Source organism: Meles meles, chromosome 14 (genome assembly GCF_922984935.1).
Source record: "Meles meles chromosome 14, mMelMel3.1 paternal haplotype, whole genome shotgun sequence".
NCBI lineage: Eukaryota > Metazoa > Chordata > Mammalia > Carnivora > Mustelidae > Meles > Meles meles.
Window position 1 is genome coordinate 24,285,046 of NC_060079.1, and position 22,759 is coordinate 24,307,804.

General features: G+C 38.5%; 1 long non-coding RNA gene and 1 other non-coding gene across 3 annotated transcripts in view; one reads left to right on the forward strand and one right to left on the reverse strand.

Moving 5' to 3' along the window:
- Positions 1–6,604: 6,604 nt before the first annotated feature.
- Positions 6,605–22,759, reverse strand: part of LOC123925165 — a 38,894-nt gene continuing 22,739 nt past the window's right edge. For both annotated transcript variants that reach the window (XR_006814922.1, XR_006814923.1), the window contains exons 5-7: positions 16,963–17,112; positions 16,713–16,801; positions 6,605–7,012 (exon numbers count right to left, since the gene is read on the reverse strand). This is a non-coding gene — a long non-coding RNA (uncharacterized LOC123925165). The remainder of the gene's footprint in view (positions 7,013–16,712; positions 16,802–16,962; positions 17,113–22,759) is intronic.
- LOC123925355 lies at positions 18,256–18,362 on the forward strand. Its single transcript, XR_006814962.1, has one exon. It is a non-coding gene; the product is annotated as a U6 spliceosomal RNA (small nuclear RNA).

Consider the following 22,759-nt stretch of genomic DNA (forward strand, 5'->3'; position numbering starts at 1 on the left):
GACGGGGTTGGCAGCGCTCTGGTCCGGGCTAAGAGGGGGAAGAGGCGAGCAGGAGGCCGGGGGCGGGCGGGCGGCTGGCTCGCTGTGTACTTAGGTCGTGTGCTGGGGCTTTTCTCTCCCAGGAGCCGGCGGAGGGAGGGGGAGGGGCCACCGCTCCGCCTTCTCCTTTTCGCAATGTTGACGCAATCTATAAATAGTGGAACAAAAGGACCAACTTCCTCGGAGCTTTGCTGAAACTGCACAAAAAATCAAGCTGGGGGGTTCCCTGGTCCCTGGCGACGGGGCGGGGAGCGCGGCGCCAGGGGAGGGGGCGGGCGCGGTAGCGCGGGCCCCGCCGAGGGGGGACACCTGGCTGAGGCACAGCTGCCGCCGCACCGCTCCGCGCGAACCCAGGGCTCCGGTCCCTGCGCGGGCTCGAGAGTTCGCCCCGAACCGGGGTCTTCCTTCTCCGCCGTTGACAGGTCAGTTCGTACCGCCCCTTTCTACACTGGGTTTTCTTTTCCCTCCCCCAAGCCTCTACTTTTAGAAGGGAATTGAGGGGGAAAAAATAGAACAAGGCGAAGCAGTGACAGCCACCAAATCTGCAAACCCAGTAGTCCACGGCGGGGTGGCCGAGGGGGCTCAAGAAGGCGGTCAGCGCCTGGCCCCTCGTTGTACGGCCGGTGCCCGTGTCGCGGCGGGAGACGAAGACAGGCAGGACTAGCGTGAGCCGCCCAAGCAGCAAGGAGAGCGGAGGCGGGAGCGCTGCGGAGGAGCGGGTCGAAGGCTGGCTCCCGGTTGCCGCTCCCGCCCGGGGGCCGACCCCCCGGCGGAGATGTGCCAGGGCCGGGAGGCCGCCGAGCGCGTCTCGCCCCCTCCGAGCTCGGACCTGGCGTCTCCGCCTCGTCCTGCGGCTGCTGTGGGAGGGCTGAGCAGAGGAGCTGTCGCCACACGCCGCTGCGCACCCTGGCTCCAGTGCCCACGCACCCAGAGTGCCAGGAACTGGGCGGGGGGGAGAGCAAGGTGGGGTCAGGGAGCAAGCTCTCACTCTGGAGCCCGGGACCTGTGCGCTAGCGCCCGCTGCGCCGCCGTGGCGGTTACTCAGGGCGCGGGGGAGGGGGCGGAGCTGGCGCTGTTGACAGCAGTGCTGGAGCAGGGAGGGCGAAAGTTGGGGAGAAGGGGCGGGGGAGAGGTGGGAGTCGGGGCTGGGGGAGGGAGGCGCGCGCGGGATTTGGCGGGGAGGGGGGGCTGGGTCACGTGATGGACAGACGCCCCCGCTACAGGTTAACTGTAGGGGGTGACGTCACCATCCCCTGACTGCAGGGGGTGGCACTTCCGCTCCCTCCCCCATCTCTTCTCCAGCCTCCAGTTAACTGCGGCTGCAGCCATTTCGAAGCGTGGGAGTGGGCGGAGGGTGGACAGGGGTTTTCCTCACTGCCCTAGCCTGTGGCTGCTTCCCCTGCAATCCAGAGTCCCGGGCCTGGACCGGAGTGGGAGCCGTGGCCACCCCCTCCCGACGCGTCCCATTGTGTGAGCCGCCGGCGCTGGGCGGAGGCTGGTGCCGGCCCCCCGCGGCTCCCAGCTCCGGAGGGGGCGGGGCGGCCCCCGAGCAGTCAAGGCCAAGTCCCGCTGCGTCCCGAGAGCGCCGTCCGAGCGCCCGAGGTCCCACACTTTCGACTCCGGGTTGGGAATTTGGCAGCCTTGCCCGCGTTCACGGGGCGCCCAGTGGTTGGGGACCCGCGCAGTGGCGCGGGCCTACAGTCCTGCGGGTGTGTGGTAGGAGTCGGTCACCGTTCCAGGGGACGCGATTCCAGCAGTCGTTACAAGCTATTTGGGGAAGCTCGGGGTTTTGGTGACTCAGCGCGGTAAGCGCTATTTATAAGCTGATGCGTTACTAGCACGGCAATACACTTCACTCAGATCCGTCTGCCGGAGGAGGGCAAAGAGCTCTGTTAGAAACAATTTTAAAAAACAACTTTTTTTTAAAGAAAAAAAGGTTTGACTGTTAGAGCCTATGCTGTAAGGTCTCACGAGTATACTAGTCAGAACACGTTTTCTCTCAAAAAGTTGGAATATCTTCCAGGGTAGATGGACAAGTTTAGAAACACGTCGTAATGGTAGACTCTTCTGGTGCTGCGTGAACCAGGAGCCCTCCTAGCAGGTTACAAAATATCAGTACTGCATTTTTAACAGAATTTCTTAAGTAATACCTAACACTGCAGTGGCTAGGCATAAAGTAAAGGAAAATTGGATGATGCTGAAAATTCCTATACAATATTCTGTAACAGGAAGTTTTGTGTGGTATTTATCATCAAAACTGCTAACATATAAATTACACGTTTACCATCCAATTTCTTCCTAGAAAGTACTGTAAAAATGTATATTGCAGCCTAGAGTTTTACAGTGTATAAGTGCTGCAGATTATCAGTCCTTGTTTGTTTTACGAGTTTTTTTTTTCTTTTCTCCCATCCCCCCCCCTTACTACCCCCACCCAAGTTCTGAAATCCAGAGGGTAAATGCTAAAAAAGAGCAATTGCTATGCCGCACAGTTTTCTCTAGGTAGCGTGATCTGAGGTGTTTCTTGAAAGAAAGAATGTGGTCTTCTGGATGGTCAGTTAGGCTAGCTAGGAAATGAAGGGGATTCCTAAGGTGAGAAAGCAAAGCAGAATGTATAAAGGCCTGGAACCAAAGAGAGAGAAGTACAGCACAAGAAGGGAGTAAAGACGTGTGAGAAAGGAACCTGGACAAAGTCCAGAGGAGTCTGAACTTTATCCTGAGAGGTACACGTTTTTAACCTTTTTGTAGACAGATACCCTTTTGAGAACCTATAGGAAGCAATGTGGCCTCTCTCCAAGAAAATGTGCCTACAGATCTATACAACAGTTTTACATACATTTTCAAGGGGTTTGTGAGTAAAAGACTAAAGGGCCTCAGGATTAAACCTATAGGACAGGGAAAACCAAGAAAGGATTTTTTAATAAAAATGCATGGTCAGGTGTGAAAAGATTACAGGTCTTTAAAAAGATGACATTGGGGGCGCCTGGGTGGCTCAGTGGGTTAAGCCGCTGCCTTCAGCTCAGGTCATGATCTCAGGGTCCTGGGATCAAGCCACACATAGAGCCACACTGCGCAGCAGGGAGCCTGCTTCCCTCTCTCTCTCTGCCTGCCTCTCTGCCTACTTGTGATCTCTCTGTCAAATAAATAAAATCTTTAAAAAAAAAAAAATGACATTGGCTGGGGTTCTGGAGACTCCAAGATGGAATGTAAAACAACCTGTATTCCAAGTAAGAATGGATTGGGACCTCTGCTGTGTACCTAATGACAGTGGGGATAGAGAGAAGAGGGAATCAAGAAAAGTAACTAAAATGAATTGGTGGGATGGAAAACTGATTGGTTTTATGAGCAAGGGCAGGAGATCCCCAGGTTTCTGGTCCAGTGCGTGGATTGGGATGAGTGGGCCTTAGATCCAGGAGGAAGAACCAACTCTCTTTTGTTCCTGTGGAATTGAACTGTCAGAGAACTGGCCCAGGAGCATTGGAAGTAAAGTCTGACTCTCTAGATTCAATAAAATGTAGGTGGTAACTAAAGTCATGGGAATGTATAAGATCAACCACAAAGTACGAAGAGTGAGAAGAGGTCTGAGAAGAGAACCCTGGGGAATGCCCACATTTAGGGGAAGGGGAGCCAGAGGAAACTTTCAAGGACACTGATGAGTAACTAAAGCCAGAATGGTGTCCTTAGTGTGTAACTTTAGTCAGTAAATCCTGCTTCCTTGATAAGGAATGAAAATATGTTGTAGGTTTGGTCCCTTCATGAGATTGAAAAGTCTGTATTCTTTTAGGGGAGTGGGGGGAGCACCTTTCCAAAGATTTGAATTCAGAAGAGATGAGGGCAGGAAGTGATTAAATCTTGCTTTCCCCTCTTTTTTTGAAACTAGGGATACCTAGGGGAGAAGAAAAGGGGAAATAGACTCAAGCTTTCTCTTTTCATTGCTCAGAGGCAAAGCCTCCGAGGAAAAGAAGTTTAGAAAAGGTCCCCATTATGGTATTTTTTTGGCTTCTGATGGCACTTCCAAACCATACTTAAGTACCAATAGTTAACATTAGTAGGTGCTACGGTCCCAGTCTGGCTAAGAAAACGAGGAAAGTGGAGGGAAAGCATTTTCTTTTGCTTCCTCCATCTCCTTCCTACTTATTATACCTAACCTGAGCTAGAACTAGTCCCTGCAAACAGGAACTCAAGTACATAATAAACCACCCCAGAACCTATTTATTACTTTAGTTGAATATGCAATCTGGGTGGGGTTCTGCAGGGATGGCTTGTTTCTAATCCACTTGGCCTCCTCTGGAGCAGCCCATAGGCTGGAAGCTGGTATCATCCAAAGGCTTGTCCACTTAACATATCTAGTGATTAGTACTCACTGATGACTGGGACCATAGCTGGGACTATCAGGTCAGAACACCTTAAGGTTTGGGCTTTCTTACAACAGGCTTCCTGGGTTCCAAGTGTCCAAAGACTGAGAGCCAGGTAAAGCTGTATCACCTTCTATGACATAATCTTAGAAATTATGCAGCATCATATCCATCACATTCTGTTCATTAGAGAGAAAAATCACTAATGCCATACATATTCTAGAGAGGGGAATTATACTCCTCTTTTAATGGAAGGAGTGTCAAAGAATTTGCAATGTGTTTAAAATCACCATATCTATTAACTTCAGATAACTAGATTTATAAACAAAATACTGTATATTAAAAATGTTTAAACATAAGAAACCAAAAATCCTCTTTTGATATCAGAATGAGATACAAAAACCCAAACATTCCATTGTTAGAAGAAAGCTAATGCTAAACCAATCCAAATAGGCAGTTTGTCTCATCTTTCCTCCTTCTCTCTCCTGACCATTCTCCCCACTCCAGGTCAGGTCTATACACAGATACCCCCTCTCTCCCAAACCAAGTAGGATCCCCACAGTGGCTATACCTTAAAGATAATCAGGTCCTAAAAGTTTTTTCTCTTCCTTGCCTGAATTATCCCTGACTTTGTACCTCACCAGATCATTGGGAAGGCCATCAATGACATGTCTTTATTCTCAGAGTTAAAAAGCAAAATGCTATAAGGGGACTATTCCAATAAATAACTTTATAACAAATTTCATGTTACATAATTAAAATGACACTTCTTTAAAAGAGCTATATAAGTCGGGATTTTGACTTAGGCTTGTTTATTCATAAAACTCAGCGATTCTAAAAGGAATGGTTGAGATTTTAGGTATTTTATAAAAATTTGTATGTTGCCTGGAAGATGATATACCACTTGATTATTAAAATACAAAATTTAAATGACTCTTCTTCCATGGTTACAATGCACATTGCATTATTTTTCTTTAAAACTAGTACACATAATTACTTGATTGATACAAAGGCTCAAGAGTTCTCTTAGGAACTGAAAATACTACCTTTCTTTGAGTAATCACAATAAAACAATCTTTTCTTATAACCTGATACCTTTTTAAATTCTCCTAAAACTGGTATTATTATAATTTACATATCTTCGATGTTCTCTTAGAAAGATTTCATTTATGACGTAGAAATAGTGCTTTCTTTGCTTAGAAATAGAATTTTAATAATTCGTACTTTCCTAAAGGCTAATACCTCTACACATTTTGGTCATTTTGCATAATCATTTATAATTATATTGAGTCAGAATCATACTGTGAATCCATAGTATGGAATACAAGTTTAAAAAATAAGTACATCTAAATGATGAGCAAACACACATTTATGAACCCTTTGTTTTGAGTATTTCTTAATGATTTTTGAAGAAGCATATGTGTTTTAAAAAATAAAATGAATTAAGTATATCTTTGTTTTTAAAGGTTCTTATACAGCAATGATAAAAAAAAAAAAAAGACAGAGCATTCACATTAAACTAATAGACTTTGTTATCAGGCCCTAAACTGTTCCTAATTCTGTGACTTCATAGCTACCATGGAGGCAGCCCAAAGGAGCTTAAGTAAACACTTTTAAATTACATAATGAAGTTCTGAGGGAGGAACAGCCCCAACCATATAGTTTCACAGATGCTATTTTTCTGCATGCCAGAATGCTTATTACCCTATCTATAGAATGACTTCATAGTAATGATAACATGAAAGAAAATTAAAGTAGGCAAGTCTGTTTCTAGGCACTGGTAATGAAAGCAGAGTTGAGGCAATTATTTCAAAGTAGTTATCTAGTGAATGTTTTTCTTAACCTTATAAACTAATAAGCATTTAGGAAACAATATGGAAAGTGCTATAATGAAAATGGCACATTAAGCAATAAATTCAGTATGATTTCAATAAAGAAATTCAATAAATAAAACATGATATTGCTAGCTATTTGTAATAATGCTCTATTCACCACAACATTAAGAATGATATACAATCTTGGGGCACCTGGGTGGCTCAGTGGGTTAAGCCTCTGCCTTCAGCTCAGGTCATGATCTCAGGGTCCTGGGATCAAGCCCCTCATCGGGCTCTCTGCTCAGGGGGGAGCCTGCTTCCCCCTCTCTCTCTGCCTGCCCCTCTGCCTACTTGTGATCTCTCTGTCAAATAAATACATAAAAGAAATCTTAAAAAAAAAAATACACAATCTTACCTTTTTTTACTAAGTAAAATAATTTGGATCCTTCCTTATGCTATTTTTCTTCACCTTTGTATGTGTTCAAAATATATTTTTAAAGAAATACTGCCAAAGTCAATAAAAAATACATTTCTTCACCAGCTGAGTAGCATCATAGAGAAGACAAAGAATATTAAGTCCTTGAGGTAGTAAAGTTATTCATATATGTGCAAAAATGCAATTTTATCAAATCAAATTATAAAAGGAGTCTCCCCATCAGATTGACAAAGATTGAAAATAAGTGTTAATAGCTAATGTTGCTAAGAATGTGTTCACATTTACAGTCACATTTTATACTGTATTACCTTTCTGGGGTCTTAAAAATGTCCAGATCTTTGATACAGTAGTTCCACTTCCAGGAACCAATCCTAAAGAAATAAATACGAAGTCAAGATTTTTTTTTTTTAATTTAAAGATTTCATGTATTTATTTATTTGACAGACAGAGATCACAAGCAGGCAGAGAGGCAGGCAGAGATGAGAGGGGGAAGCAGGCTCCTTGCTGAGCAGAGTCAGATATGGGGCTTGATCCCAGGATCCTGAGACCATGACCTGAGCCCAAGGCAGAGGCTTTAACCCACTGAGCCACCCAGGCGCCCCCGAAGTCAAGATTTATATATATACTCACTACATCTATACAGAGGAAACAACCTGAATATTCAACAGTAGAGCAGTTGTTAAATGAGCCATGGTACATCAATCAAATGGAATATTATGTGATATCTAAAAGTACTTAATGCCACAGAAAAATATTAATAGTAATCTAATGCACAGTTAAACTTTTTAGATTATAAAACTATTTCTCCTCATTTACTTGAAAATGCACCTATTTATATGCATAGACAAAGGATGGGGGAAAATATATCAGTGTGTTATATGTGGTTATGATAATTTTTGCTTTTTCTTTTTTAAAATGAGCCAAATTGGGTGCCTGGGTGATTCAGTCATGGGATCGTGCCCCACACTGAACCCCTCTCCCTCTGCCTTGCTGCTCCCCCTGCTTGTGCTAGCTATCTGTCATAAATAAATAAAACCTTTAAAAAAAAATGAGCACAAATTATCTTAATAATCAGAAAAAAAACCACTAAAATTCAAAGATCTCCTCCTAAATATGTAAGTCAAATGACATATATTTACATTCTTACACTAGGATATTTCATAAAGTAACACATCATATAAGTTATTCTTTATAAGTACTTTTTTCATTTTGTATACTTGTAACAATGTCTACCAGTGAATAATCTCTGTTTTCTAAAATTAAATTAGATAAAGTATAGGCAAGTGGAGAATATTCTGTGAATGGCATAACCTGAGAGGTAGCCTTTGGTGGTAAAATTGATTTAAGAAAAATTTAGCATAGTCAAAATTTATCTGTAAAGCTATAATGGCTGGATCTATTTTATAACACTATGTTTAAAATTTTTTATTTTAAATAGTAGTAAAAAACACATAGTGTAAAATTTACCATCTTAAGCCATTTTTTAAAGTACAGTTCAGTAGTACTAAGTATATTCACACTGTTGTGTATAATAGTGTTTTTATAAAAGTAACAAATGTTCATAAAAGTAATACATGTTCACTTACAAATATTTTAAACAATATAGAAACTTACAGGAACATTTTAAAATCTCAGATCCTAGATATTACCGTCAGTTTTAAATGAACATCATGGTAGGCATTTCTGTGCCTTTATACAAATAAGATGATCATATTTAAGATCAGAATATGTACATTACACTTAAGTTAAAAAGTATTAAATTTAAAATTATTTTAATTTGGTAGTGGTAAGATAACTGAAGGAATTGCTGAACTTTTAGGAAAATGTTTCTTTACCACAAGAGATCTTATTTTCTAAAATACCTGAAATTTAAATGGGAGTTTGGAGACTTTTTTTTTTAATCTATGTTTCAAATTTAGAAATGCTAACAGACTCTGCCATGAAAAACTTATTTTTACATCATCATTTTTACAAAGTCAAGGTTTTAATGTTTATTTCTGATTCATAATTCTAATTTCTTTGATCACTTGGTCTTGATCTGTATCTTAATGCAGTGCTCACAACATGGCTTGATTCTCAATATCCTAGTTATTAATTTTGATAAATCAGTTATCTGCTCTTCACTAGTTTTTTTTGTTTTTTGTTTTTTTTCTACATGGATCCATGGATGCTGTGTTTGCCTTTTTCATCAGTTCTCAAATGACACTTACTTAAATGTTATAGTTTGGGGTCATGCTGGCTTTGCCTCAAAACTGTACAGACGTTTTTCCTTTGTTTTCTGGCTTTGAATATTGCTTAGAGGAAGTCTAAGGCCAGCATGATTTCCTCCCTCTTGATAAGTTATTTAGTTTTCTGCCTGGAGGTCTGAGAAGTTTTTCCTTCATTCTTTATGGTTAGTAGCTTAACCAGGATATGCCTCAGTTACTGAATATTATGTGTCCATTATTTTTCTGCAGGTTCAGTTCTTTCGTTATTTTGTGGAAATTCTCTTCTGTTACATCTTTATGTGCTTTTTCTGATTCATTTGTTGTATTATGTACTCAGGAAGATGAATCAGATTTATTGTGTTATCTTTGTCTCACTTACATGATTTTCTTTGCAATTACGTTGGTCTACTTTTCTCCTACATTCACTGCAATTTATTAAATTCATTTGTCACCTGGAGTTTATTGAGTACCAGCACCAGTGGTAAATAAGATATTTCTGCCTTGATAAAGCTTTTAGTTAACGATAGGGGTGGGAGAAATAAATAAACTTGTAACAATGTCAGGTAGGAATATGAAGAACCCCACATAAGAAAGTGGAAGGATGGGGGAAGGAATTGTGCATTTAAATGGAACATGAGAGCAGGCCTCTCTCTGTGTAAAATGACACCTGAGAAGAGATCTGAATGAAGCCAGGGAAAGACCTGGGCAATCCAGACGCAGAAAAGAGTAAATACAAAGGTCTTGTAGTGGGAAAGTGGTGTGTTCAAGACAGAATCATTAGAGCCAAATGAGTAACCAAAAAGTGGTGAGAGATGAGACCAGAGAATGGATAGATCAGATCACAGGTTGTGATAGATCAGATCAGGGTTGTGAGGCAGTTGAATTTTGTTCTAAGTGTAATGAGAAGGGGGGAGATGATGTATGCTTCAGAGTAATTCCGGTTGCCCCTAAGATTTTCAATAGCAATAACCGAGTATAAAGAATGGTCAGATAAGTGCTGTAGAACTGAAAATGCAAAAAGGGAGCACTAAAATAAGACAGTAACTTCAAGAAGCAGCCCACTATACCTAAAACTCGATAAACACAAGGAAGGCCTGGAGTTTTTAGAACCCAGAAGCTAGAAGGGGAGACTCAGCAGAGCTGGAACCCTGGCCTCGAAGACAGGTTGTTGCTCATTTGCTGCGGATACCTCTGACAGGGTATGTTGGGTATGTTGGAGCTGGTTCTAGGGAAATATTTGAAATTTGGAGCTGACTGCCACTGTGAGGGTGAAGATCCATAACTGGGACAACCCAGACATGTGCAGAGGGATAACAAGGAGAGAGTTCTTTTCCCCCTCTTCTTGACTTTCAGTCTTTCTCTAATACACATTAACAGAATGCGGCAAGCATTCAGTTGCCAGAATAGAAATGTAGTTTGCAAAGTCCCATCCTATCAGGACAAAAGGTTATGAGTGTGGAAGGGTTCATAATTAAGAGATAACAGCTTAGTAGCTGGCACAGAAAGGAATTAAGGATGACTTCTAGATTTTTGTCTTGAGCAAAGGGATGAAAATGTCATTTATTGACCTAGGGGAAGACTTGGAGAGAAGTAAATTGAGGGGGAGAAGGAAATTAAGAGATTGGTTTTGAATGTGTTAACTTGTGAAGTCCTTGCTGGACATCTGAGTGCAGTTAGTTCCTAGGTTGGCAGTTGGGCATAAGTTCAGAGTTCGACAGAGATATGAGGGATAGAATACAAATTTTAGAACATCTGCAACATTAAAAAAGAAAAAAAAAAAAACTTGATGAGATGACCCAAGGGAAAATAAATGTTGATAGAGAAGGAAAAAAGGAGTGAGGAATATGCCTGCGGTCCCAAACATTTGAAAAGAGGAAAATGATGTGGCAAGAAGTTAATCGGTGATTTCAATAAGCCCAGTTTAGGTGGGACTGTGGAAACAGTAATCCTAATTGAAATGGACTGAAGGGATGATGTAAAGCGAGGAAGTAGAAACTGCAAGCACAGTCTTTAAAAAGTTTTATATAAAGGGGAGTAGAAAAATGGGCTCACTCAGTAAGTAGAGGGGGAAAGGTGGTGATGGTACATTTAGAATGGGAAACATTATAGTATGTTTACTGATTAAAATAATCCAGTAAAGAGAGAGAAGATGAGGATGCAGGAAATGGAGGAAATAATCACAGGAACACAATCCTTGGGTTTACAAGATAACATAGAATGGGGGTACAGCTAGGGAGTGTGCCTTATTTAAGAGAAGAGATAGCTGATCCTTCATAAAGAAAAACAGTATTAAGTACAGAAGAAGAGAGGTTGATAAATAGGGTGTGAGAAAGATGAGTTTTTCTTATGACAAACAAGAGTTTGGGGTAAAGAGGGGGGAAATATGAGAGATTTAGTAGCAGAGATGAGGTGTAATCACCAAGAATAGAAGAATGAATTGACTAGGGGAATGTGTTGGGATTGTGAGTCTTCCTTTTTGCTGAGAATTTGATTTCCAGGCATATTTCATTTCTCGGTATTCCAAATGTATTGGTTTTGAAATAATAGTATTATTTTGGTCTTCACTGGCTTAGGTTATAGACATTTTTTGTTTTTAAAGGAATTTTTACTGTTGTTTGCTTTTCCTATATTGTAAGATATTTGGAGAGGAAGACTTTGTGGTCTGCCTTTACTCCCCATCTTTATGTGGAAGTCTAGAATGTTTTTATTTTATTTTATTTTAAAGATTTTATTTATTTATTTATTTATTTGACAGAGAGACAGATCACAAGTAGACAGACAGTCAGGCAGAGAGAGAGGAGGAAGCAGGCTTCCTGCCAAGCAGAGAGCCCAATGTGGGGCTCAATCCCAGGACCCTGGGATCATGACCTGAGCCGAAGGCAGAGGCTTAACCCACTGAGCCACCCAGATGCCCCTAATTTTCTTAAACATTACAAGAACTTAAAGTACCCAGGCGCCCTATTTTTTTTTTTTTAAGATTTTTATTTTTTTATTTGACAGACAGAGATCACAAGTAGAGAGAGAGGAAGGGAAGCAGGCTCCCTGCTGAACAGAGAGCCTGATGCTGGGCTCCATCCCAGGACCCTGGGATCAGGACCTGAGCCAAGGCAGAGGCTTTAACCCACTGAGCCACCCAGGCGCCCCTAGAATGTTTTTAAATAGATTGCACTTCATATTTTTTCAGCTCACCCTATATATAGGAATATAACAATAAGGTGTCACAGTAGTATTATATAGTATTATAAGAGCCACCATTTACCGAATGCCTGTGTGCAGTGCATGCTAGGAACTTTACATACATGACCTCTAACACTTACACAAGCCTACAAGGTAAGTACTATTGCTAGTTATTTCCACAAGAAACCTTTTTGCTAGTGACGTCAGATAACAGAATCTTACTGAAGCTCACAGCTGACCAAAATAAATAAGGTAAGAACAAATTTATCTCTCTTTTGTGTTTTTAATAAATTAGCACACAAGAGACCCTTCTTTTTGAAGTACAAAACAATAGTTTGCAAAAGTGCAGCGCACAAACTAAGAGGAATTTTTAGGGACAGCTTTTTGACATTGTAATATATCATTAAACCCTTGGTGGGAGAGGTGCTACCTAACTGACAGATTCAAGGAACTTGATAAATTAATTGAGGTGCCCTTACTCTAACCATCTTCATCATCCATGAACATAATGAGAAGCTACTAAGTCAAAATCATTACTAAACTATATTAAACCATTTTACAATTTATAGGAGATATATCAGTATTTGTTTTGGATACTCCATAACCAGTAGTTCTTTTATGTACAGTCAGCTGACTAAGAGGTTGACATATTTCCACGTAGTTTTTTAAGCTTAAGAGATTTAAACTACTTGAGTATACTGCCTTTTTTCATAACAATATACCAGAAATGCTTCCTCACGTTATTTAAAAGTCCTCAAAAACATTTTCAATGGCTGCATGATATTATGTATTTGAGTAGTATTTCCAGCTCATTTAAGCTGTTTTCCTTAGTTTCTTATAAGTAATGCTGCTATGAACTTTTTTATGCTTAAGTCTGTTTTAGCATTTCAAGTTATTTCCCAAGTTAGGACAAATTCCTAGAAATGAGCTTAAATGGCCAATATTTTCTAAGACTCTTCATCTGGTAAAAATTTTGCTATAAAAAAATCTTTTTTTTTCTAATTTTCTATTTTGCTTTTATAGCAAATCTTAATTTTGCTTTTATAGAAAAATTATAATTATAATAAATTTTTAATAAATAATTTTAATAAAATTAAATAATTTTAATAAATTAAATTTAATAAATAACAATTTTAATAAAATTATATTATAATTTTGCTATAAAAATCTTTTTTTTCCTAATTTTCTACACCTTTTATACTGAAAATAAGTCTAAGGAGAAAAATTTACCTTTTAAAATTGAGACTAATATTTACTTTTGGGTTCATTGTTTTGGTTTGATTTTAATATCTTACCTTTAAGGAAAAACCCACTCTTCAAAGTATTTACTTGTTTTTGTCAGGTTCAAAACTTACACTTACTTTGAGGATGTAAGTTTAAATATATACTTATTTCAGCCTAAGGTATCATCATCTCTCTTTTCCTATTTTCAGATATGCTTACCTAACAGTGTTGCCTCCTGACTCATCATCAGTTTAATCTCACATGTACACCACTAATTCATGGTACAGATGTACACATTCATCTGTGGATGGAAATCTAAATAAAATTGCCAAAAAGGCCAAGGTTATTTCCAAACCGCAGATTTGGCACAAGAGTTTTAAGAATGCCTAAACTAATACTATAAAACAGTTCTGTTTTAACAGTTAACTTTAAACAGTTAACAATTTAAACAGTTCCAGGCTGAAATACAGAGCATATGAACAAAGCAGGTTCATCTAATTCTAAAGTTAGAATTAGTTCTAACTAATTAGAACTAATTTAAGTTAGAATTCTAACTTTAGAATTAGATGAACCTGGTGATGGAACTGCAAAACTTGAGAAACTATCCAGAAGAAATCTAGTCTAAGTTAATACAAGATTACTGCTTCTTAGTAGCTATTATTCATTCACTCACCAAATACTTTGTATGTCAAACACTTGCTGGGCACTGGAGTCAACAGACAAAATATATAGGCCTGTCCTTCTGGAAGATATATTCTAGTGGAAGAGGGATACAAAAGCAGGTGAAAAAATGAATAGTCCTAAACTGTAATATAGGCACTTCCACTACCAGGATTACATGAGACAAAGAAATGATTTGGGTTCTACACCAAGAGTTTTTCAGGTTGTATTAAGCGTAGGCCTTCAGCTCAGGTCATGATCCCAGGGTCCTGGGATCAAGCCCCACACCTGGCTCTCTGCTGAGCAGGAAGCCTGCTTCTCCTTCTCCCACTCCCCCAGCTTGTGTTCCCTCTCTTGCTGTGTCTCTGTCAAATAAATAAATAAAATCTTAAAAAAAAAAAAAAGTTAAAAATTTAGAATCCTAAATTCCTAATTTCCAAATTAGAATCCTAATTTCCTATATTAGGAAATACAGATATCTCTCTGTATAGATACCTCTACAGTCTTTTATGAATGGTCATTATCATCCCCTTCTGCTCTGTACTCCCCCTCCAAAGAAAGGATAGACTAGGATATCTAGACTTTGGCCTTCCCTTCATTACTCTGTCTACTGTGTCTGACCCAATCTCTGATGTAGCATGTTGTAGTAGAAAGTAAAACATTCCAAATATGGGGAGTTAAGAAAACCTTAGTTACAGCAACTGGCAGTGCTAAAGGGATTGAAACCTTAGGTGAGACATTTCATTTTCCAGAGTATCAGTTTCCTTTGCAGGATGATGGATTTTGTCTAAATGAACTCTAAAAATCACTTTAGGTTTTAAAATTCACTGTCTATGCATCTTTCTATTAAACATCTTTCATTATGCTCCTATTTATATTGAGGATGAAAAGGAATAAGATTGAATCCTGTTTAATAGGGATAAAGGATTTATAGTTTTTAATGACCATTTTTTCATGTTATTGAGTATTTTTACAACATGCTTTTCACATCTGCACAGCATTCCAATATATGGATATACCAAATGTACTTATCCATGCCCTTATTCTAAAGATCCCCCCCCCCAATTTCTGTAGTATTGTAAAGGATACCTTAGAATCTATACTTGTCTACTAGTACTCAAAATATTACTATAGGCTTTCTCTTTTGTCTTATTCCTTTTGTTTGGGAAAAAAAAATCACTGTGATTCCTTCTTAGCTACTCCAGCCTCTACATGGCTTTCTATTAATATAAGAACTCCACTTTGGACAATGTTATAGAGCCTGTCCTTTCTCCTTTCTAAAACAGCATCATCCCAGACTAAGGTCCCTATTTCTGCAGCTTCCTGCAGTAAAAGAATGTGAAGTAAAGCCAAGTCCATGCCTGCATCAAGTCTGCATAATGTATAGTTTAGCTTTAACCAAAGCTGAAATCCATGAGATTAAAACCCCAACTGCAGACAAATTAGCAAAGATTCACTTCTGTTAGCTATACCAAAAAATGTGATTTAGTGTGTTAATTATGACAAAGGTAACTATGACTTCGGTGATTTTGCCATAATCCTGAACTTGCTCTATTAGCTATTGCTACATTGAAACACTGGAGCATAAATATACAATTAGGAGAAATAAAATTTAAGGCTTTAACTACTAAATTCCGTGAACAACTATATGCTCTGCTATTTAATTTTTTACTTTTTCAATATGATATGATATATTATTTCAATAGATACCACATCCTGCATTTGCATTGGTACTTTTCCACCCATGAGCACAGAAATCAGAGAGGTGACACCCACTTTAAAATTACCCTAAAAAATAAGAGTTAGACATCTTTTCAACTTAGTAGTTTTTATTTAGGAAAAGAATGGAACTTCTCTTGTGCCTCTTTCATTATGAATTGGTGCAAGTTAAATACCTTTTTTTTTTTAATTTAATTTTATTTATTTGACAGAGAGAGAGATCACAAGTAGGCAGAGAGAGAGGAGGAAGCAGGCTCCCTGCGGAGCAGAGAGCCCAACACGGGGCTCGATCCCAAGACCCTGAGATCATGACCTGAGCTGAAGGCAGCGGCTTAATCCACTGAGCCACCCAGGCGCCCCTTAAATACCTTTTTTTAAAAACTTCCAGGAGAGGCACCTGGGTGGTTCAGTGGGTTAAGCCTCTGCCTTTGGCTCAAATCATGATCTAAGGGTCCTGGGATTGAGCCCCGCATTGGGCTCTCTGCTCCCTGCCCCCGACCCCTGCCTGCCTCTCTGCTTACTTGCGATTTCTCTCTCTCTCAAATAAATAAGTAAAATCTTAAAAAATTAAAAAAAATTTTTTTTAAACTTCCAAGATACTATTAAGGACCTCTGTAGAATCAGTTTGGAATCCAAAGGAACACTCACATCAACAATTATTTCTACCAATAGCTCCATAGCTATTGACATATCAATTATGTCAACTGACATTATATCAATGACATTATAGCAGAATTTTAGTGATGGGATCTTTGAGGTCACATAATCTTACAGATGAGGAAAGCAAAACCCAGAAAATTTTTATTACTCAACAGCAGTAAGCTTGGAATGGGTGAAGGCAAATGAGGGATCCTAACACTCTCTAAAAAGAAATTCTGATTTGTATCCAAAATATACATTTTCCCCTTAAGATTCTTGTTGGATGATGCATTCCACCTCAGTTTGTTAGCACAGATACAAAATTATACAAATCGATGCTTGTGTACAATAAAAACCAGGAGGGTAGCTGGAGTTAGTTTGGCAGAACTACATTGTTGCATAACTCCTGGGATGTAGATTTATGTATATCCATATGTATACATACCTGTAGCTTCTTAATCCTGCTTCAGGAAATGCCATTTACATACATTACAATGTAAATAGTGCCCAGTGGAGTTGTGCATCATAGGGACACTGCAAATACAAGTTTTGTATATTAAATTAATTAGGGTAAACTAATTGCCATACAGGTCAATCTCAGAATGTATAATAGCTCAAATTATATTTGCTATAATCAAGTTTCTTGCTAAAATAAACAAGAAGTTCAGTACTTAGTTTCCAAGGTGTTCTATTACCTAGGCTTTCAGTACTCGACTTCCAAGGTCTCTTGCGGGGTCTTTTCTATTCCAGTCCATTAGAAGAGTTTTTTAGGAGACTCAAAAGTAGTGCGTATAACAGCCATTCTTATTCCATTGGCTCTAATTTGGTCACATGCCCACACCTGCCTGCAAGGGAGGTTGGGAATAAGTTTATCTATGTGGCCAAAAAGAAAGGAGAACATGGATTTGGATGTCTGACTAAGAGTTATTGCTCACTTGGGTGCTCTCTCTTTCTCTTTACACACACACACACCCACAAAAAATCTGAAGTGGACACCAAAAAATAAACTCATTATTATGCTTCAGATAGAACAAATAAATAAAGAGGCTTTCATTTAAGAATTACATTCATAACAAACTGGTAACTGACATCTGAAAAGGAGGAAAAAAAAACAAATTTTTTCAAGTATTACCCTTACATACCTTATATATGTGTGTGCGTGTGTGTGTGTTTCAGGGACACAAGACTACCAAGTTCCCCTTTCTAACTACACTATTAGTAAATGATGTTTGAAAAATATTAAACAAAGATAGCAATTCCACCAGTGAAGGCAGTAGTAAGTTTAGTGTTCCCCCCCACCCTTTGGATAAGTTGTCATTGTAATCCTCAAACTGTTCTCACTCAATTTTTAATAGAAGCACTGCATGGCTGCACTTCTGAAATCATAAACAGGGAGTGTGATATATAAACGTCAGTAAAACTAAAACTCAATTCTGTGGCTTGATATTTTCATGTTAATGTCTGATTTTGTATTTACTTAAAATGATTACATGAAGGCAAATAGTAATATTACTTGATAAGTTTTCTTTGGCAACCTAACACTTTGGGATTTGGGGGAAATATATAGAGTAACCCATGTGTTGTAGACTTTCACAGAGAAAGAAATGGGAGTGACTCAGAAACTATTAGTTTGGCATCCTCAGAAACTGCTTTGTTATACAGGTTGCCCAACTTTATTGCCAGAAGACAGTGTAGATGGAGAAGGAAGTGGAGAGAGCATGACTCTTAATCTATTCAAAAATGCATTATAGAAAATAGTCTTAGACTTTGTGGATTCTTATTCTGACACCTCAGTAATGTGTTCTACTACATTAATTCCTTCATGAGACAACTAAGGAGTAGATTAAGTACTGTAAAACTCAGGATATCTCTGTTTCCTCTCTGAAGAAATCAGGGGTCTTTTTAGGATTGGTGATATTTTCCACATAATACTATTTCAGTTTCTTTGCTGCATGGACATCTCTGTGGAAATGACAAGAAGAGATTCGGTGCTCACTTCAGCAGCACATGTACTAAAGCTGGAACAATACAGAGAACATTAGCATGGCCCCTGTGCAAGGATGACAGGCAATTTCATGAAGTGTTCCATAACAACAAAAAAAAAAGGGCAGAAGAGATTCAAACTGACCAGTCCAGAACTTTTATATTACCTTAAATATTTCTAGAGCAATGTACCAGCATATAGATACTTGTATAACTTTAAAATGTTTTTTCTTTAGGAAATGGTTCCTTAATTTCTCCTTAAATTGAGCACTGAAGGAATGATTTTACTGAAAGTCACATAATACAGGAGTGAAATACCAAAAAATAGAAACTATCTAGTATCTAAACTCCCTTTCAAAGCAGATCCCAGTGATCCAAGAATGTCTTAAAAGGAGGTAGCCTGCCCATCTATTGAGTATCTAGCTTTCCACAGCACCTGAGGCACTGTTGAGCAGCATATATAATATACAAAATTTGAGGGTTTTTTAAAATTATTATTTTAAGATTTATTTATTTTAGAGAGAGAGGCTGCATTTGAGTGCAAGTGGTAGGGCGGAGGAGGCAAAGGGAGAGGGAGAGAATCTCAAGCAGACTCCCTGCTGAGCACAGAGTATGATGTTGGGTTTAATCTCAGGACCCTGAAATCATGACCTGAGCCAAAATCAAGAGTTGAATGCTCAACTGACTGAACCACCCGTGTGCCCCAAGAATTTGAGGTGTTTTTTTGAAAATACAGCATATGTAAAAAGGATTTGGGAGTGTTTAAAAAGTAACATAATAAGAGTATCTTAATCAAATACAAATTATAAGTAATTGTTAAGGGGAAGTGGAAAATGAAGTGATTTAAAATTAGATTGATAATGGATAGAAGTTTACTGGAATAGGCATATTTTCTGAAAAATTTTTAAAGTAGTGATGGATTTTGCCAGAGAGAAAAGAACCATTCATTCGTCAAAGATTTATTGAGTGTTCACTATGTGCCATGTGCTAGATGCTGTTCCAGGCACTAGAGATAAGGCAATACACAAAAACTATTGCAGAGCAGGAATAGATGTTTCATTGCCCAGGAGGCTTTGATAATTTGATAGGAACAGAAAACACAAATATGACAGTAGAGAGAAAGGAAAAGAACTGGTAATGGGCTTGTAGTAGAAGACCTTCTAAATGGGAGTAAGATGTTTGGTCTGAATTGAACTCCTTTAGTCACTGCAGTCAGAATAGATTGCCTTTTTTTCCCCCGACTGTCAGTCAGCTCACCTAGCCTCTTAGATAACTTTGTAATAATGAGGATAACACAAAATATATGCTGCACATATAAAGATTCCCAACTGAAGTATGTGGAAGGCAAAAAGGGAAAGAATGGGTGGCAAAAGTTGAATTTTATGTATCCTTTTATCTTTCCAATGTCTATTATATATTATCAGTCCCTTTCTAGCAAGTCTTGTGATTCAATTCCTGAAGGTTCTGCTCTTCTTCTTTCTTTCAAGGTAGAATCACTGAAAGGAAAGGAGATTCCATTTAAATTCCCTTTTTGTAGGGGCACCTGAGTGGCTCAGTGGGTTAAGCCTCTGCCTTTGGCTCAGGTCATGATCCCAGGTCCTGGGATCGAGCCCCCACATCGGGCTTTCTGCTCAGCAGGGAGCCTGCTTCCCCCTCTCTCTCTTTGCCTGCCTCTCTGCCTACTTGTGACCTCTCTCTCTCTGTGTCAAATAAATAAAAATAAAATCTTAAAAAAAAAATTCCCTTTTTCTAGTCAATCAGGTGTTCCTTATTCACCTAGCAATACTTCTCTATAGAGTGCGTGAAGAAAAGTATTTTGTGTTTTGTGTAGAATGGTGGGAAAAGGATAAGACAAGATGAGGGCTAGAGAGAATACCGAGAGGCTGTAATGCAATGCAATATAAGAGCCTAGAATACAAACTTGACAATTAAGAGCGTGGGTTAAATGGGCAGTTTTAAAAATGAAAAGAGACATATCTGAAGCACACAATAAAGAACAACTATAACAAGTAACAAGTTTAACCCCTGATTACCTATGGGAGGATAAGAAATAAGGAAATGAATGTAAGATTTTAAGTTTGAAGGTCTGAAAATTTGTGTTGTCAATAAGAATAGCCAAGAAAGGGGCGCCTGGGTGGCTCAGTGGGTTAAGCCGCTGCTTTCGGCTCAGGTCATGATCTCAGGGTCCTGGGATCGAGCCCCGCATCGGGCTCTCTGCTCCTCAGGGAGCCTGCTTCCCTCTCTCTCTCTCTCTGCCTGCCTCTCTGTCTACTTGTGATCTCTCTCTGTCAAATAAATAAATAAATAATCTTTAAAAAAAAAAAAAAAAGAATAGCCAAGAAATTTGAAAGAAATAGCTTGAAGGAAAAAAATGAACTTAATGTCAGATCTAAATAAGATGTCACCAGAATACGGAGGACTTTCTTGATAAGCTACTGGACCTATTGATGTACACGTGTAAGTTGGCGCCATATAGAAACTGATTGAAACTCTATGGACTAATGAGGAAATACAATGAAGAAGATCGAATGGCTATGTATGAACTTTGTAAGGGGAGGTATCAATTTCAAAGAAGGTAATCTAGCTTTGGAACTCTTTCCTTCAGGTCAGACAAAGCTGTCTTATAAAACATCATCTCTTCATTTTGACTACCCCTTAGTAAGTGAGAATAACAAAACAAATGAATAAAATTGAAAGACTAATTTTTTTGGATTATCTCACTGGAAGTTCTGGATTTTTTTTTTGTTTGTTAAAGATTTATTATCTGAGAGAGAGAGAGTGCACACACACAAGAGAGTGGGGGTGGGAGTGGCAGGGGTGGGGAGGCAGAGGAAGAGGGAGAGAGAGAATTTAAAGCAGACTCCCAGCTGAGTGGGGAGCCTGATGCCGGGCTCCATCTCAGGACTCCAAGAGCATGACCTAAGACAAAATCAAGAGTCAACACTTAACCAATTGATCCACCCAAGCACCCCTGAAAGTTCTGATTTTTTTTTTTGAAACTTCTGATTTTTAACTGAATGTCCTCCCAGCCAATTCATATGAATTATGTGCCTTAAAATGCAACAAGCAAAACAAATATCTGCAACTTTTCTTTGACTGTATACTTTCCTATGAAGGCTATGGCTTAAAAAAAGTAGAATTTTCCTATAATTTATAAAATTATTATTATAAATTATATAATTTTATTACAATTATATTTTGTTATTCTATATTTTAATATATTATTATATATTATTATATTCTATAATATATTATAATAATATTATAAATTATATAATTATAAATTATAAAAATAATAAATTTATATCAGCATAAGTCATTCAAACTAGTTAGCTGTTAAATATGGGGTTTGTTTTATATAAAACTGTCAGAGTGAACATGAATTTCCATTCCCAAAGCAAATCTCAGTTATGGAACCACATAAACAGAAATTCACCTTTAAAGAAGATTCAGTTATAAAATGCACTAGGCTACATGTTTCTTTAAATAGGAAAGGATCAAGCTTGATACTCCCTGAACTAACAGTTTTTGGAATCTATTTGATATTTTCTGTACACAGATTACATGAAAATAATTTCAGCATTTCATCATTATATAAACTGGCTTTATATTTCTATATTTATGTAGAAGTGCCTTGATAGGTGCTAGCAGTGGAACATTTAGTAGAGTACTTTCTATATGTTTTACACTATGTTAAGTGCTTCAATATTTACTATCTCATTTATTTAACATTCACAACTCAATAATATTACTAACCCATTTCACAGACAGGCAAAACTGAAGTCCAAGTTAAGTTACATCTGCAACGTAACATAGCTGGTAAGTGGGCAGAGCTAGGATTTGAGTTCAGATGTGTCTTGATTCCAATGTCACTTTTCTTAATACCCTTTGCCCCCAAAATTCATGTAAAAACATTTTTATTATAAAAGTTTCATGTCTGTTGAATTCATTCAGTATAATGGAATACTTTTTTTTCTTTTTTTCTTTCTTTTTGCAATTTAGAAATGTTCCTGTGTTCTTGTTTACTCTCATGACTTTAACCAAGAAAATCTTCTTGGGTGCCACTTGGACCACATATCAAACAATATCTCCCAGATTAGTAACCATAATCTAACACACACACATGCTCACAGGAAAGGAAGATTTCATGGAAAAGTTAAAAAAATCCTCCTGTTCAATTTTAGGGATATAGGAACACATCTATTTAATTCTACTTATAGAAGTGCATAGATAAATTACTGGCTTTAATATTAGCCTGAAAAAAATCCTCCAAAGTCACAGATTCAGTTTCTTAGTTTCAACAGACACAGCTGTACTATGAATACTGAAAAGAGAATTGTCAAGACAAAGCAACAAATAATTTTTGAGCTCTTACTTGCTTATCAGTGTAAAACATATTCTAATCTATAGTCAACAAATGTGCCAAACAGCTCTATTAAGTGGTAGAAGGGGTATGGAAGAAGTGGATCACATAGTCTGAGATCTTAGTTATCTGTAGTATTATATCAT